This window comes from Panthera leo, chromosome B2 (assembly GCF_018350215.1).
Source record: "Panthera leo isolate Ple1 chromosome B2, P.leo_Ple1_pat1.1, whole genome shotgun sequence".
Classification (NCBI taxonomy): Eukaryota; Metazoa; Chordata; class Mammalia; order Carnivora; family Felidae; genus Panthera; species Panthera leo.
The window spans coordinates 67,627,740-67,645,852 of NC_056683.1; the positions used below are offsets into that span (position 1 = coordinate 67,627,740).

The following is an 18,113-nucleotide window of genomic DNA, read 5'->3' on the forward strand; positions in this document are numbered from 1 at the left end:
ATCAAATTGCCTTTCAGCTTTAAATCTTCAGCAAATCATTTTTTAAAGAATGAATTTGGCCAAGTCTGATGTGTTCAGTTCATGGATTTCTTACACCTTTTCCTTACAAAGATAAGCAGCAGATAATTCATCTCTTCAAAGTAACTTGGGAAGATTGTAGTTACAATTAGTTGTTGCAAAAAAAAAAAGACCTTTTTCAAGTGTAGACATATAAGGTCTTTGGCCAGTCGGGTAACAATCATGTTCATCTATATTTGAGTAAAGGAAGTAGGTGGCAGAATTTAAGCAAGAAAGCAAAAACAGAAATATCCCTTAACCCTAAGGGCTCAATTACAGTCAGATCACTTGAGATCAATTCTGCATTCGCTTTACAGTTTTTAGTCTGTCTTTCACAGACCTCAGAAACACATAAATCACCCAATATTATGCACATTGACACCATTTCCCAAAAAGGAAAAGCAACACCAACCTTCTTTTGACTTTTCAGTGTTGCTGTGGCTTAAACAAAGCTCTCAGGGACTGGGGTGCTGGTTAACGTCCTGTTACTTCATTTCTGTTGGGAGTTTCTCAAGTTCTGCAATCAGCTGGTTAGCGGCCAGCTAGCGCTAACTGCTCAATTCACGTTTGACTTTCCTTATTCCAAGTTCTTCTATAATTCCTGCCTTGCCTTGGAAATCAAACTGCGTCAGCTATTGCCACAGGGAAAGTAGTAGTACTCTTTCCCCTTCACTGATTAGCCAAAGAGTAGGACTGACCATTTAAGGGAAAAGAAGAACATAATTCAATGTATTTTCCTGAGGTTCTTATATTTTTGCCCTCAAGTCTTAATAATGTATTCTGTAAAGCCAGGAAAAGTTCCTATTTCTTTTCTTTTCTTCCTACTTTATTTCTATAGCAAGGTTTTAATTAGAGAATGACAATTCTAAAACTCAGTTTGCCTTATGTTTTAGAAACTTATCCTTTCAATTGGGAAAAATAAAGCAAATGGTCGGGTTGAAACCATAACTACCCGGCATAAGGTTTGTTGGAGCTAAAGCTACTAAGAAACTTCCCTGTTTATAAGAGTGTTTCAAATATTTTTGCTAAATTAAATATACAGAATATAAGTACCTTATAATATACACACACATCTTTATGATATGAGGGTTTTTTTTTTTTGTTTGCCTTGGAATATACTTTCTTGTCATGTTTAAGAATGAATAGGATTAAGGACAATGAATAGCAAGAATTCATTTCCATTTGGTAAGGTTAAAGCTAGCGTGAGATGACCTTTTTTGGTCTTCTCATTTTTATCTGTTACTAGGTTGGTAAAACAAAACAAAACATCTAAGTGAAGAAATAAAGAGTGATAAATTTATTAGTATATTTTCTATGGAGGAGGAAGTCTTCATTGCCATACGTTACCCAGTGTTGTAGGCTATAAAAGAGGCACCCAAGCACTATGTATAAACATACTTTATCTCCAAGTGCAAATTTAGAAACCGTAGAAGAGTCTATGCTGTGGGTGATTTTTTAGCCTTTTTAGTAATGATTCTATAAGACAGCAGACTGCTGAGATAAGAGAGGGTTTGAAACATAAATTCCATACTAAATTATTGGCCGGCGTTCAAACTATGTCTGCTTAGAGTACCCAGCAGCAAAGTATGTCCCAAACAAGATTCCAAATTTAAACAATACATTCTTCTGCCTTTCCTATGATCTATGAACTTGAGTTCACAGAATATCTATATCTAAGGATTTTGTATGCAACGAAGATTAAAATAAACAGATAACTACGTTTAAGATGTGATAATAAAGCAATAATAGCTTAAATTCATTGAGAAGTCTACCAGGCAACTAACTTTTATTAACTCATTTAATCTTCAAAACAACTCTAGGAGGAAGATAGTATTATTATCCTCATTTTACAGATGAGGAAACTGAGGCACAGAGAATAATTGCCCAGGGTTGTAGTGAGTGAAGATCTGAATCCAGGCCATTTGACTTGTCTGTGCTACTAGCCTTCCTTACCTCCTCCTTCATACCAATATCCTTGTTGTATTTTCAGTTCACATTTAAGGAAACAAAATTTATTTTATTAGCTTATCTTCCAATTGCTATATATATTTAAAATAATTAGGTGTGCCTGGGTGGCTCAGTTGGTTGGGCATCCGACTTCGGTTCAGGTCATGATCTCACTGTCCATGGGTTTGAGCCCCGCATCGGGCTCTGTGCTGACAGCTCAGAGCCTGGAGCATGCTTTGGATTCTATGTCTCCCTTTCTCTCTGCCCCTCCCCCTCTCAAGTTCTGTCTCTGTCTCTCTCAAAAATAAATAAATATATTTTTTTAATTTTTTAAATAAATAAAATAAAATAATTAATGTATAAACAAATTTATGTTGCAGTCTTTTACATGTCATATTTCTAACAAGGTGTTACCAGTGTTCTCTCTGAAATCTTCCTGCTAAAATAGATCTCAACCTAAGCTTTCCCCTCACTTCTCAAGCTGCTGCTTTTCTAAAATCCTCATGTATAGAGAAATTACATGAGACAAATAAGTAAAAATATGGATTAAGCAAGCTCTGTAAAACCCTATTTCATAAGGCGCCTGTTTTACAAAGACATGTTCATCTTCCAAACAAGAAACACATCATCAGCATTAGTTTAGAATGTGTATTTTGCCACCAAGTTTCACTTCTAACAAAATAAATTTAAAAAATAACCATAGGAAAACCATTGCTAAATGAATATACTAAATACTTCACAAATTTCATTGGTAAAATCCTATAATGATTCTTGCTAAACACATGTAGAAGAGTAAATTTAACTTCCTTGGCTATCTGAAAGTATAAAGAGAATGCCTTTCTTTTGGTGGACACAGAAAAAATTGCTTCAAAATCATAATTCATGTTTTATCTCATACAGTGCCTTACTTATGGTCTTCACTAGTGATTAAAAATAAATCTGAAAAATGTCTCTATTTTTAACTATCTAGGGAAAAAAGAAAAAAGGGATCACAACATGATATTTAAATATTTTAATGTTCCAAGCCAGATTGTTATCCATGACGATCCACAAAATACCATGACTTGAATGAACAGTACCAAAGGTGGTTATAAATTGAATCTGGTACCAAAAGATGATAAAAGTTATGAGTTATAGCATTTAGGTGGGTAGATGCATACATAGGACAAGCATATATATATTCACAGTCTTTATATATAGTTCTTTCTATTTTATTCTCAAGAGGTACATCATCTCCACAATCAGGTACATGAGCATAGTTAGAATTACTTGTAACTTCTCTGTGCATAATAAAACTATGAAGACTTGCCTTGAGAAATTTTTGAGATAAAAAGTTATTAACTGCACTGTAAGTGGCTTTTCTTGATTTTATACCTATTTATACTTTGTCATGTATTCATCATCAGAAATCTAGAGCCAAAAAAGTTGATAGAACATCCACAGTGTGCATGGGGATAAAAAGCTCCAAAACCAAGCAATGCTTAGGACAACACTTTGCACCCAATTGCTTCATCAAATTGTTCTGAATTTACATACACAAACCGTGTCCCAACGTTCCTTAATTCTAACAGAGCACCAAACTGTCTAAACTAAAAAGGAATCACTCCTAAAAGGCATGGTCAGGGATTCATTGTGAAAGTAGAAGACACTGATCTGGGCTTTAAAGAGTGGACAAGGTATCTACAGGAAAATGCAGGATAGGTATTCCAAGCAGGGGGAATGAAACAGGCAGGGATGTAGCACTGAAATGCACACTGTGTATGTATTTGGAGAATGGCTCCAAATCTGAAATATCTGAAGCAGAAGGACACTTGTTGAGTAATGGGAGGTGAAACTGGAAAAGTTAAGTACATGCCAGATGATGGAAGGTTTTCAAAATACCCAGCCTAGGTGTTTGGCAGCAACCAGGAGTCCCAGAAGATAACTGAAGAATAGAGAAACAAGTAGAGCAATGTTTTAGGAAAATTAACCCTGTGGTCATTGGCAAAATGGTTTGGATGGCAAGGAGGGGTGGTAGGGGGGCCAGCATTGTTATAATCCAGACTGAGAGTAAAGGGAAGAGGTCTTAGTGTGGTAGGAGATACAATAATGGAATCTAACAACGCTTATGGTAAAGGGGAAAGGGTAGTTTGCGAAATAACATAGAAACGTGAATTTGAGTGAACAGGAGAACAGAATCCGCACGGTTCATGGAGGGTTTCATTGTTCATATACTGGAGGGAAGCACATGGTCTAACCTCAGCTATTTTTTATTCTCATGAGTAAATTTACAGCCATGAAGACAATGATTCTCAGAAATTGATTCATTCTGAAGAATAGATTTCACTCAGGGCCAAATGCTGTACTCAGTTATCTGCACAGTGTTCCATTAACTCCAAAAGAAATTACATGCCTAGAACTAATGGCAGAGTTTGGCTTTACACATACATTTGTAAGCCAACAATGTGACCCTTCCCAAGATAAAAACAAGAAAAATGTAAAGCATTTTGTTCTGACTTTTCAAAATTTTTTCAAGACGAAGATACTTCATCTCCACTAAAGCACCAGGAGCTTCATTCTCTGATACCAAGGTTACCAGAATGCATTTTGCACTATTACTTGTATACATTCATTATATATGACTAGCTTCATTTACTTCATAAACTAATCATGCAATCAGAATTATGAAGCATTGGACATACTGAAATGTATATACTATTTCATTTACCTGCATATTCAATATATGAGCTTTAATGAATTTTTCTTAACATAGGAACACTTACTGAAAGGTTGATACATTCTTAATGTCAATAAACAACCTGCTCAAAACTGGTCTTGGGTAAATTCTTTGTTTAAGTTAACAATATAGACTCAAATAATTCCCTTTCAAAATGTGCATCTGTATGTTTTATATTATCCTTAGATTTAGAACATTCATCCAAATTATCATGTTCACTTAAAGGAACAAAATTTCTTATGTAAATCTAGCCCAGTTATAGACACCACGTCTCAATAACCATATCCCAACATTCAGCCACAACTTTTGTCAGAATCAATGTGAAATTGATCACTCTAAGCATTTCTGATAAAATCACATGGCAACTCATGGAGGGGGAGACAATATACCAACAGATAAAAGGAGGATTTCCTTCGCATGATAGTAAATACACTCATGTACACACATATACAACGTTAGAAAGAGTTTTTTTCTAATAAATTCAATTTCCATTTTAGAAACCAGAATCTGTTTTATCTATACACAAGCAATTACTCAGTTTATCATTTTCCAAATCACACACACACAAAAAAAAACATTCTCCTGAATGGTTTATATTCAACAACTGCAAAAGTAGTGACTTTACAGCAGCCATATTTTGTGCCTAGTCAGAAGCATTTGGGGTGACTGTAACGTAACCAGGTCAGAACCAGCACAAGGTGTACCAGTGTAATCAGAGAATCAAGCAAAGGGAAAAGCAGATAGCAGGGCGTCTTAAGTATAGCAATACAAACACCATACAGGACTCTCCTCTCATTTACCACACAAGCTGCTCAGCTAGTTTCAGTAAATGAACGTTATTTTGCTCCTAGGGAAAAGATCTCTTCCACTGTTTAGCTGTCTTAACTGTGAAAGGAGCTGTGAACTTGTCCTTTGCCATATTTCTGTTACCTGCCAAAGAATGATAACTTGGCAGAAATATTGTGATGGTTATTAAAACATTATAACAATCTTTGTGTTTAAAAAGGAATTGGCATAATTCTGAGAGAGATGGCAGTACTGATTCTTTAAAAATAATTTACAATAATTATGATAATTCCTTAAATGTGTTATCACACAGTGGAAACAGTAAGAATCAAAGGAAACTGACAACACAGAATCTGAGACAAAACACTTCTTGTAGAAGCAGAAATTTCTTAAGACAGTAAATAGCTATTTATTTTGGTCTTACCTGACGGCAGCTTGTTTAACCAAGAGTATGTCCTTTATGGAGGTAGTTTATCCTTTGAAGAACCCAGTGGCTTGTCCCACAGCCCCAGAGAGACTGGAGTCCTGGAAAACTATCCAACCCAAAAGAATACAGAGGAAAAGCTTTTCCCACTTTCTTTCCTAGGACTGGCCAATAGCTGAAGTCATGCAGGAAACTGAGTAGAGAGAAGGGGAAAGAAAGCAGCTTCTTCTCCCTGAAATCCCGATCAGCAGAAATTGGAGGCTGTTGTATATCTCCCACCCAGACTTTTGTTTAAAAGTTTTTTCAACTGTTGCTAGGTGTTGTTGGGTTCTGAGATTAGATTTCTCGTCTTCTGCTCCCTTCACAACACTGTCGGAGCAATGACTTTGTTGAGGAGCTGAGCTCGCGCGTGCTATATTTAACCAGTGTTCTCAGCAAGTCAAGCCTGTCAACAGCTGAGAAGTTTGGAGCCGGCTTTACTCAGTTCCTCGGCAGCTGGGTTATCAGTGGATATAGCTCTGCTCACCCTGTAAAAGATTTCAGGGAAACCGGCAGACCCTTTTAAGGACTTCTGCTCATTACACAGAGGTAATTATTATTTGAAGCTCTTAAATACAAATTGTGATTTGACACTTTAAATATGATGAAGAAATAGCAGCAGTTGTCTTGAGCAGAGCAATTTACCAATGTGCAGTACTTTTCTCAATTAGGCATTCTCAGATAAATGTTCTTAAATTTAAAAAGCCTTTTTAAAATGTATCACAACTGTTGGGAAATTTCACAGAAAGTGATCGTTCCAGACAGTGTTTTATACTGGTGTTTTACTTTCATAGCTAGATGACCTACCCTGTCATATCAGACTTGATCAGTTTAAATACCTGAATGTTATTAAAATAAGGTTAACATAAAGGAATGTCTGTAATACTATGTTTTTGAAAGGAATAAGGTTAAGAAGGAAAATCTTAGCATTCTCACTCAGGTCATTCATTCAAAGTAAGAAATGGAGAACCCTCCAGGAAAACCAGGGCTTGAAACACCTCTAGCTGTTGACAGACTTGCCTCATCATTAACCCTACAGTCTCCAAAACCAGAGAAGGGTCACTTCTACTCTGCACTCTCACATGAAGAATGTCTGAAGATATTTTATTCTTATATCCTAAAATAGTATTAATCTGCCAAGATTTAGACTTATTTGAAAAAAAGTGTGCTAAACTAGTTTTGGGGACTATTTATTACATATGTAAGAGGCACTGAGAGAGATCCCTTTAGCACAGGTAAAGTAGGAAGGGACACACACACACACACACACACACACACACACACACACCATTATTTGTTAACACACTAGAATACTGCCCTGACAGAAACCTCACTAACACCATTATAAAGGTTGGTCCCTTTCCTGATATCAGTTTATCAGTCTAATGATACTCTTTTTTTGACATGCAAACTGAAACTAGACCAAGGAGACATGTAAAGGCATGGATTTAATATTTTGAGCATTGTAAATTTGTGAGAAGTGCTCAATGTGCTTGATAACCCTAATGTCTCTCTGGGAAAGGCTACCACTTTTCACAAGAGGGGTGTGTGTGTGTGTGTGTGTGTGTGTCCTCCTTTTTAAAACAATTACCCTCACCTCCAAGATTCACTGACCCCCCCCCCATACCTCAACCCATTAGAAAACATCTTCATTCTTCCCATCCCAGCCACCATACTAACAGTATTCATCCTTTCCTCTTAATTTACTTACTACTATTCACATATAAAATTGCATTTGTTTGGATTCTTAGTCTTTCTGGGTCTAGGCCAAGCTTGATTTTTTAAAAAGGCTTCTATTAAGATGGAAGTGTTCTTATGTGAAATTAATTGACTCTTCTAGAACACTAATGGATCTTTTAGAAACAATCTATTCACAGTTCCTAAAAAGTGGATCCTGATAGGAGGTAGAAGTATGTGACTGGGCTAGAACATGGTTCAGAATCACCACGAGAACTTTTAAAAATTACAAAGGGGTGTGGAGAGATTATTGTTTTGAAAATGTACATACCACACACACCATAGCCCACCAGGTTGAGAACCATTTCACTGCAGAGGACTCCAAGAATGTATCATTTCACTCTTACTAAAAGTCCACATTAGGGGCACCTGGGTGGCTCAGTCAGTTAAGTGTCCAACTTCAGCTCAGGTCATGATCTCATGGTCTGTGAGTTCTGAGCCCCGTGTCAGGTTCTGTGCTGACAGCTCAGAGCCTGAAACCTGCTTCAGATTCTGTGTCTCCCTCTCTCCTCTGCCCTTCCCCTGCTCACGCTTTGTCTCTCTCAAAAATAAACATTAAATTTTTTTTTTTAAGTTCACATTATAGCAGCAGAGAACTTACAGCTCAAGCCAAGATAACTGAGAGGAAATAGCCCACTTTACCTTTATGGGTCTAGATAATTCCATCATGAGCATGAAAGCTATTTCCTCTCTATCCAGACAATTAGGGTTCTCAGTGTTTTGTTTTGTTTTTTTTCTTTAGTGAAAATCTAGTCCTCCCACCATTGTTTTCTATAACACTTGGATTAGCAGTCCATTATTGCCATTAGTTTATTTTAAACAATGTGATCACAAGCAACAGCATACAGAGTATTTTATATAATTAGATACTGTTGCTACCTTCAAATTATGTTCTTTAATTATACTGGCACATGTGCTTGTTTAACTCAGTATTCCACAATAATCAGCCTCTCTTTCTCTATCTCACCCATGCACATGTGCACACATATATACACTTGGATTCTCTATCCCTCTTTATAAAGTGAAATTATTTTGAAAGCTTTCCTCAGGGAACAATTATTCAGACAAAAGAATTTCCTACATAATCCACAGAGGAAGTAGTGCCATTAAGAGCTATTAGAAATTTGTGTTTTGTATACAGTCAACAAGGAACTGATTTTTCAACACATATTGTTAATATATTACCGTTCAGCTGCACCTTTTTCCCACAGTCTTAAGTGTGAGCATTCTAAGAACATCTGATGCTTACAACTATAGCTGAATTTCCCAACTTCAAGAATGAGTCATGATAAAACTTTTTAACATGAAGAGAGGTTAATAATATCAATGAGAAAAAAGCAAATGAATTAAGAGAGTTGGCACATTATCTCTACATCAATTTCTAAAACCAAAGTTTACTGCATTGGTGCATTTAAAGAGGCACAGTGATTTTTTTTTTAAGTAAAAAATTAATCAGTTTAACATTTGCTTCAAAATGAAGTTCAGGGGTGGGGAGTTATGAGGGGAGTTTTCAAACAAACATCTCTGTTGACATTTATTGCCTGGATATAAGACTTGAATATAAGCTCCCAGGTAGTAGAAAATGTTTCTTGTTTGTTCTTTACTGACTACTCAAGCACCACAATAAGTGTTCAATAAATAGGAATGATTGAATGAGAAAATGAACATATGAAGATGAAGAAAGCTTAGAGCATATTATCCAAAACTTATGGAAAATATTTCTAGGTTCTCTGGACACAGTTGGGTCATTATTACCTGCATATAAAAGCTGTAGAAAGAAATTCATAGATTGTGAATTATTTTGAATTTTGTTAAAATTTCAAGGGAAAGTTAATAGATGTCAGGATAATAATAAAAATGCTTATGTAACACTTAATATGTGCCAAGCACAGTTATAAGGGCTTAACATATATATAATAACCCATTACTTCTCACAATAACCCACTAAGTCAGGTATTATTATCCCCCATTTTACAGGCAAGAAAACTGAGGCATAGAGATATTAAGTAACCTGATCAAGGTTGCATGCAAATAAGTAGCAGAATCAGAATTTGAACCAGAGAGCTGGTTCCAAAAATTTGTGTTCCTAACTACGTAACTGCCTCCTTACATTTAGTAGTCCGAGTATCCTATTCGTGGCAATCACTGAGAGTCAAAAGATACAGGCTTTGCTATACCTGAATAAATATGCTTCTGGCCAAAAAAATATATTTAAAATTCTATAGCTCTGAGGCAGATAGAAAAAAAAAATGGCATAACTACATGATCAGCAGAGTAAAATGAAAGCTCATTGGAACTGAAGTCCTGTTGAATACCAGAGAAGAGAAAATTGGACTGAAAAGAAGATAATTGCTTTGAGAAAAAAAAAAGCAAAAAATTGCTTGTCTATTTTTAAGCAAAGGATATGAGCTGTTCAGTATTCTCTCTAAAACAAACAATGCATGATGTTCTATGATGAATGAGTTCACTGCCTAATGAAATTCTAAAATTACATTCTAAGAATATAATTTTGGACTATCATTTGATAAGCAATTTTTAAATGTTTACGAGCTATGCATTCACAACCAAAACTTCTCAAAGATGTAACCAACAGTAAGAAAAAACATAAGATAATATGCGGGGATGAGGGGTGGCACCTGGGTGGCTCAGTTGGTTGAGCGTCCAACTTCGGTTCAGATCACAATCTCATGGTTCGTAAGTTCAAGCCCCACATCAGGCTCACTGCTGTCGGTGCAGAACCTACTTTGGATCCTCTGTCACTGTCTCTCCGCCCCTCCCCCACTTGCACTCTCTCAAAAATAAAAATTTTTTTTAGAAACACAATATGGGTGATGGCAGGAGGAATCCTCATACATTAACTAGCTCTTTGATATCAGAATGATATTGTTTTATTAGCCAAATTATGGAAAGAGCCTAAATGTCCATCAACTGATGAATGGATAAAGAAATTGTGGTTTATATACACAATGGAATACTACGTGGCAATGAGAAAAAATGGCCTTTTGTAGCAACGTGGATGGAACTGGAGAGTGTGATGCTAAGTGAAATAAGCCATACAGAGAAAGACAGATACCATATGGTTTCACTCTTATGTGGATCCTGAGAAACGTTACAGAAACCCATGGGGGAGGGGAAGGAAAAAAAAAAAAGAGGTTAGAGTGGGAGAGAGCCAAAGCATAAGAGACTGTTAAAAACTGAGAACAAACTGAGGGTTGATGGGGGGTGGGAGGGAGGAGAGGGTGGGTGATGGGTATTGAGGAGGGCACCTTTTGGGATGAGCACTGGGTGTTGTATGGAAACCAATTTGACAATAAATTTCATATATTAGAAAAAAAAATAAATTTCCAGCTGAGAACAAAGAAAAAAAAAAGAATGATATTGTTTTATACTTGCTATAGTCAAGTTCTACAATTTAAAAATACTTGCATTTTCTATTAATATAGATATGCTTCTATTTAGATCTTATAAAACTTTAAAAGAAATAGTGCTATTACTTTGTAATATCTACACATAGTCATAATAAAATAACTACGTTGTTCTGTTCATTTATAAAACCAATACTGTGTCACACCTACATTTATTCATAAAATATTCAATTAAATCATTTATTTTCCCAACAGCTTCAGAGAAAAGAGAGCCAAGACTAGGTTTTTAGGAAGTTAAAAGATAATTATATTTTTGCATTTACATGAGCAAAGGAAGCATTTACATGCTTGTATTAGACATTAAAATCCTCACTTCCCGTTTATGTGCTTGAAATTGGGTGAACAGAATTTAATTCTGAAAGTTATTATAGGACCATATTCTGCAGACGTTGAAAGATCGCAAGCATCCTACTTTACAACAGAGTCAGCTAACATTATCCTGAGTGTATTTCCTTCTTCCTTCCTATTCCAGAGTCATTCTTCACTCATGTTCAATGCTTTAATTCTTAGTTGTAATAGACGACTAGACAATTTTCTACAAGTCTTCAAGAAATAGACTCTGAATTGGGAAACCAATGATTGGGCAGAGAACTATGAAGAATAAAGCACCTTTTCCACAGAGCTTATGGGTTTGTATGTATACACTATATAGATAAACTACAGTTAACTCTACAAAACAGGCTGCCTTGAAAACACAGTGGTTAAGACCTCTGATTCTGGAGTCAGGCAAAACTAGTTTGAATTCAGACTCCATTACTTATTACCTGTGTGAACTTAGAAAATTAGTTTATTTCACCTAAGACTACCTCTTCTGTAAGAGTAATAAAAGAATTTAAGACTATTTATAATAGCTGAACACTAGAAACTTTCTCTGAGTGCTTTCTACAATTGAATGGGTACATTATGATATAGTCAGATAATGGCATGCTAAACAGCAAGGAGAATGAACAGTCTACAACTATATGTAACAATATAGATAAATCTCTCAAACAAAATGTCAAATGTAAGAAACCAGACCCAAAGCAATACATTATGTGAATGCATACACACCAAGTTCAAGAACAGGCAAAATAAATCTATGGTGTTAGAAGTTAGAATAGCAGTTACCCTTGGAAGGTGGGGACACAACTGGAAATGGGCACAAGTAAGGCTTCTGTGGCATTGGTAACATTCCATTTCTTGCTAGAATTTTTGTCTGTTATAATTTAATTAAAAAAATTTTTGTGTTATAATTTAATAAAAAGTATACAATTAAACATTATTTAAAATACACAATATCTAAGAGCCCTTACCTGTTGAAATATTTACAGATGAAATAATATAGTGTCTTGGATTTACATGAAAACAATCCAGTGTGAGGAAAGGAAGGGAAGTGGTCAAGAGAATAATGAAACAAGACTGCCCATAGGTTGACAGCTATTGAAGCTGGGTAATAGGTGGTCACTACACTATTCTCTCTACTTTCATACAATTTCTTCAAAATAGTGCTTACTATAAATGTTACTTATTATTTTAATTATGAATATTAATATGGCTGTCATCTTAAAATATCTATACAAACTGAATTCTTTGAATCCAATCAAGTCTTTACATGGAAATCACCCAGGTGAAGGGGCACCTGGGTGGCTCAGTTGGTTAAGAGTTCAACTCTTGATTTTAGCTCAGGCCATGATCTCACAGTTTGTGGGTTTGAGCCCCACATGGAGCTCTGCGCTGACAGCAAGGGAGCCTGCTTGGGATTCTATCTCCCTCTCTCTCTGCCCCTCCCCTGAGTACACATGCACTCTCTCTCTCTGTCTCTCTCAAAATAAATAAATATATATATATATATATATATATATATATATATATATATATATATATATTAGTGGATTAAGAAAAAAAAGTAAGGAAACTAGGAAGGACTGCCTGAAGCAAATTACTCTTAAAAACCACAGGGAGAATAGGCCTCATTCTTGCTTTTATCAGCAAAACTCATCAACATGTTATTCTATCTGATAATGAAAGAGAAAAATATCAAGAAATAAAGATGTCTGGGCAGCAAAAGCTGTGGGCCAACAGCTAACAAGCAGTTAGTAAGAGGAAATGTGATCACAAGGGTTCAACACTCACGGTGAAAAGTTCAGGGTGAGAAATGCTCAGAAATACTTGAATTTAATATCCATTTTACAGCTGAGCAGGCCTTGTGTGCTTAATATTTGCATTCTTTACTTCTTTCATCTGAAAATGGGTCATCACTCACTTCCTGGGAGAGCTGAAACATTATAATCAGGGACAGGAAAATGAATATCTAAATAATGAAATAATGAAATAATCTAAAATTTCTGTGCCTCAAAGCTTTCCTTTTGGTCACCCATCTTCAGGACCATGAGGTAATTTAACCATATGAGGAAACGATGAAGAAAATTTTTTCAAAAGCCTAGTGTTCAGCGAGTATAAAATGAATGTAGAAATTGGAATCATTAGGTAGAGCAAAAGAATAAAAAGGTGAATGAAAATTACAAAGCAGTAATTTTTTAAAAAATAAATTGAACTCTTTAAGACAATCACAGTATCCTTATTGACTCTTTAGCCATTAAAAATAACATTACAGGGGCACCTGGGTGGCCCAGTTGGTTAAGCATCCGACTTTGGCTCAGGTCATGATCTCATGGTACATGAGTTTGAGCCCCGTATCAGGCTCTGTGCTGACAGCTGAGAGCCAGGAGCCTGCTTCAGATTCTGTGTCTCCCACTCGCTCTCTGCCCCTCTCCCACTCACACTCTGTCTCTTTCTCTCTCTCTCAAAAATAAATAAAGATTAAAAAAATGTTTTTAATAACATTACAGAATATTAAATTATTTAATGACTTGAAAGAAGCTCACTGAAAGTTAAGTGAAGAGAGTAGTCAATAAATAGCATTAATGAATTAGTATTATTTCAATGGGGATATAGAAACAGGTAAATAAATATAGATATAGGTATTTCCTCACATACTATGCATATGTATTTCTACAGAAATATATAAATACACACATATATGTATATACATGTAAGTGTATATTTATATCTGTAATACATACCATAATACTTACATGGTTATCATCCATATATTTTCTAAAATTTTTAATTGACATTTTGTTTTTGTAGTAGGAAAATAAGATTATTTAAAATTATTTTTCACTGGAGTGGTTTTCCAATATTTTGTGGAGGTAGAAACATACAGACCTGTGTTTGGCATGATTTCCCTTTCCTGTTATTATTCAGGAGTTCAGTGAATTTGCCTCAAGATAATGTAATAATTAAACAAACACAGCTGAATTTTGTCTGGTGTGAGTCTGGCATTCAGTTTCATTTATTAAATTCCTCTTAATATTTGCTCACAAGAAAAAGAAAAAGGTCATCTTTTCATGATTATTCAAAATGAACGAGGGTTGCTCTGCTCTCCATGCTTTTTCTACTCTTTCATCTTTGCAAATGTTTTAATTCTTCATAACATTACATCACTATGCTTGCTTCTATAACTTTCTCCTCTGGCATTTTCCCTCTGAGCCATAGATTGTGTTTGGGTTCTTCCTGGAAATTCTGCAGAATGCAGACATTCTGCATAGTGCAGAAAAGGGGAAATGTTTTCACCTTTAGGGCTTACCTGAGGAAAGTGTCCAGCCACTGTGCTGTTGTTGACTTTAAGTGATAAGGGATGGAGAAACACTTTTTGCACTCCCACAGCAATATCTGAAATACGACATCACTATCTGAATATGTCTTATAGCAGAAAGAGCCCTGGGAAAAAAGAGACTTTTCTCTGACCTCAACTAGCAAGATAATTTTTAAAAATGACTTCATCTCTCTGAGCCTATTTCTTCAATTGTCAAATACAGATAATGGAGTTTAATCTACACACCCCACCACCATTCTGGACCTCCCACCACCGCCACCGCCACCTCGGCAACTGCCAGTCACTGTACATAAGAAGATGGGGAGCCAGTGTCACAGAGTGGGAATGAAGTGTGAGAAAAAAGAAAAGGCAACAGGCATTCGTGGGGCCCACTACCAGCTAAAATTAATTATCTAAAATTATTTTTATTGCTTAAAATTATTTCTATTACCTAAAAATGTGTTACTGGTTATAACCTTTGTTTCAAATATAAACATCTTTTTTTTTTTTACAAAACATAATTTATGGCTTAGGTTTTTATACATAATCCTAAACTATTAAAAGCACTGTAAAAATTGCAAAAATAGGAAAGCAGGAAAGTTTATTTTCAAAAATGCTGATTACAATAGTGGTAGTCTTGCTAAAGGGGAAACAATGTTATGGTTCCAGAGCCTAATTTTGCTCATTTATGCCAATAAATAGTATCCTAATCTTCTGGGTCTGGGTACATTTTAGAAATTCTGTCATCTGTAAAGCAAGTGCAGTTCAATGTAAATGTGACTGACAGCATTTATCAGAAAATGAATACAGCATTATGGAAGCAATGGACATAACCTACTCACCAAAACTATAAACCTCCAAATGTTTTCAGGTACAAATACATAGGTATAAAAACAAGGCTTTGAGGAGGGAGGTGACAGTGAGTGGTGACAGGAGCATAACTCATCCTAGTGGTGAGCCAGACCTGCAAACAAGAAGGCTAGTCCACTAGCTAGTCCAAGACACTAGACCACTTTCCTCAAGAAAATACAAATCCTATGTTTGCCTTTGTGGGATTCAATCAAAATTTGCTATAGAATTTCAGTAATACACAGGGAGCATGTGCTCTGTGTAAGGCATTCAGAAGCAATCGTTCTCAACGGAGAGTACCTTTGTCTCCCCAAGGACATTGAGCAATGTCTGGAGACACTTGGTTTTCACAACTGAGGATTCTACTGGCATCCAGTGGGTAGAGGCCAATGATGCTGTTAAATATCCTCCAAAGCACAGGACAACTGCCCAAAACAAAGAATTATCCAGCCATAGTGTCAATAGTGCCAAGGTTGGAACCCCTGCATGCACTACAGGATGAAAAAAGAGTAACACAAACAAGAACCACACTCAAGAGCTTTGTCTAGCAATGAAGATGAGGCAGATACACAGCAAAATGGACAAAGCAAGAAAGCTCTAAGAAATATACAGTGGGACACCTGAGTGGCTTAGTCAGTTAAGCGTTGACTCTTGACTTTGGCTCAGGTCATGATGTTGTAGTTCATGGGTTCAAGCCCCACATTTCATCATCAATTCTTGATTTAGGCTCAGCTCATGATCTCATGGTTCATGGGTTTGAGCCCCACATTGGGCTCTAGGCTGATAATGAGGACCCTGCCTGGATTCTTTCTCTCCTCCTCTCTCTACCCCTCCCTGGCTCAAGCTCGTGCTCTCTTTCAAAATAAATAAATAAACCTTAAAAAAAAACTCCCTTAAAAAAACAAAAAGAAATACACAGAGAAAAAATAACTTGTAGCTGCAGGGCTCAGGGAAAACTTTGAAAAATGATACTATAAGTATCTATCTTAACATCCCTAAAATAACTTAATTTTAAGGCACTATTAATTTTTATAATTCTTTTTTACATCAATAAAGATAAACTAACCACCAAATACTTATAGAAGACATCCTCTCTGTTCTTGAAAGTGTATTAAGTTCTCCAAAAAGACAAAGCTGAGTAAAACAGAGCCACTATTCTCTGGAACTCAGAGCGGAGTTACATCTCTAATTCCACATTAACATTATCAAGATTCATTCCTTCAGATATGTCATGAGTACCAATTATATATCAAACACTGTGTGGCACAGGACTTGAAACAGGCAAGTTTTCTGCCCTTGTAGAAATGCCATTTGGGGGAGGGGGAAAAAATCAGACCAACAAATGTATGATTTCGGTGTGTGATTTCTGTTTCCAAAAATACTGGAAAGTCCAAAAACCCTAAAAACCTCCCTATTAGAAAACACCTAGAAATTCTTGCTAAAATACCACCAACATGCTTTTTGAAACCTAGCTGAACATGAAAGAAGTTATGGAAAAGCTGTAAGGGCCAAAAACAAAAAGGCAAAAACAGAACAATGAGTATAAACTGACAGTGAGGTCCCTGAGGTCTGGGGAGGAGGAGGGCAATTAGTCTCAGAAACCAGTAGATTTTGGTGACTAGGTAGGAATAGGACATGCAGCCTCAGGTCCCAGAGATTAGAATCTGAAACTGAGACCTCTGAATAAAGCTAAGACCCTTGGACTTAAAAAAAAAAAAAAAAAAAAAAAAAAAATTACAGACATAGGAAAATAAGAAGGAAACTTATCCATCTCGGCCTGACTCCAGAGAAAGGCAAAAAATGGCCTATGCTAAGAATTCACTACCACAAACCAGGTTTTAGTAGGCTCGATGAGCAAATGTACACTCATGTTGTCTGAAAATCCCCAATCCAGAATTTTAACATAAGAAGCCCTTAACAGGTAATCCCCACAGAATACCTAACAGTTTATGCATGCAGTCTATCCCTTATGACCAGCTGTATCTCTTCATAAAGCCCTGAGATTATACCTAGCAAATAAAACATACTACATAATCTTTGTCATGGGTTCTGCCTTCTAGGTAACCCGAACTAAGTTAGGGACTCTTGTAAGAGAAGGCCTATTTGAGGAGCTACTGTTCTACACTGAGACCTGAAGGATAAGAAGCCTATGCAAACTTTTGAGGGGAAGAGTCATCCAGTAGAGAGAACACCATGCCCAAAGGCTCTGATGTGGAACAGAGCACAGAATCTTCAAGAAACATAAAGAAGGTAATGGCAGAGGGAAGTCTGGACAGATGCATGCCCAGTCATGTAGAACAGAGGTCTTAGGCTTGGACTCTGTTCACAGCTGTGTGTGTGTTTTCTTACATTAGTTGCCAAAGTTGAAAATAAGCAGATATCACATAATAATTTCTGGATTTTCAAAAAATTCGAAATATCTGTCAGCTGTGGGTTTGTATTCTTACATAGCACCCTGGATCTACCTCCTCGAGACAAGGTCTGTGACCTCATGTT

At 36.2% G+C, this 18,113-nt stretch overlaps 1 protein-coding gene across 11 annotated transcripts in view; it reads right to left on the minus strand.

The window, feature by feature from the left end:
* Positions 1–18,113, minus strand: part of FILIP1 (filamin A interacting protein 1) — a 301,024-nt gene that overhangs the window by 178,116 nt on the left and 104,795 nt on the right. The window contains exon 1 of one of the 11 annotated variants that reach the window (XM_042939195.1): positions 5,931–6,201. The exons of 9 other annotated variants lie outside the window; for them this stretch is intronic. The gene's annotated coding sequence lies outside the window, so the exon portion shown is untranslated. Of the gene's footprint in view, positions 1–469; positions 529–5,930; positions 6,202–18,113 lie in introns of those variants that run through there. One more of the 11 variants, XM_042939196.1, reaches the window with a different exon arrangement.